The sequence below is a fragment of the Penaeus monodon genome, chromosome 32 (assembly GCF_015228065.2).
Source record: "Penaeus monodon isolate SGIC_2016 chromosome 32, NSTDA_Pmon_1, whole genome shotgun sequence".
NCBI lineage: Eukaryota > Metazoa > Arthropoda > Malacostraca > Decapoda > Penaeidae > Penaeus > Penaeus monodon.
This window is the reverse complement of record NC_051417.1, coordinates 25,136,168-25,136,409: the sequence shown is the minus strand read 5'-3', so window position 1 is coordinate 25,136,409 and position 242 is coordinate 25,136,168. Positions and strand designations below refer to the sequence as shown.

The 242-nt window shown below is 38.0% G+C and overlaps 1 protein-coding gene across 1 annotated transcript in view; it reads left to right on the top strand.

Moving 5' to 3' along the window:
- LOC119593767 (PDF receptor-like) overlaps positions 1-242 on the top strand; it is a 172,227-nt gene that overhangs the window by 152,601 nt on the left and 19,384 nt on the right. The window lies entirely within an intron of this gene.

Sequence of the window (242 nt, the reverse complement as noted above, 5' to 3'; positions counted from 1 at the left end):
CAAAAACTCACCTGCCATTTATCAGACCCTTTAAAAATCTGCAACACACAAGTATACACTCATACATCCACAGACACAAAAGCATACGCACATATATTCAGTCAACGGCGAAAGAAGAGGTAAATCCCTACTTTGTTTTAATGTAATCCCTTAAGCTCATTGGAGAAGTTTAGCGAACTTGGTCTCTAGAGATATTTTGATAAAACTTCTTAACGTTTCTGGGGATAAGGCGAGAAACGTTG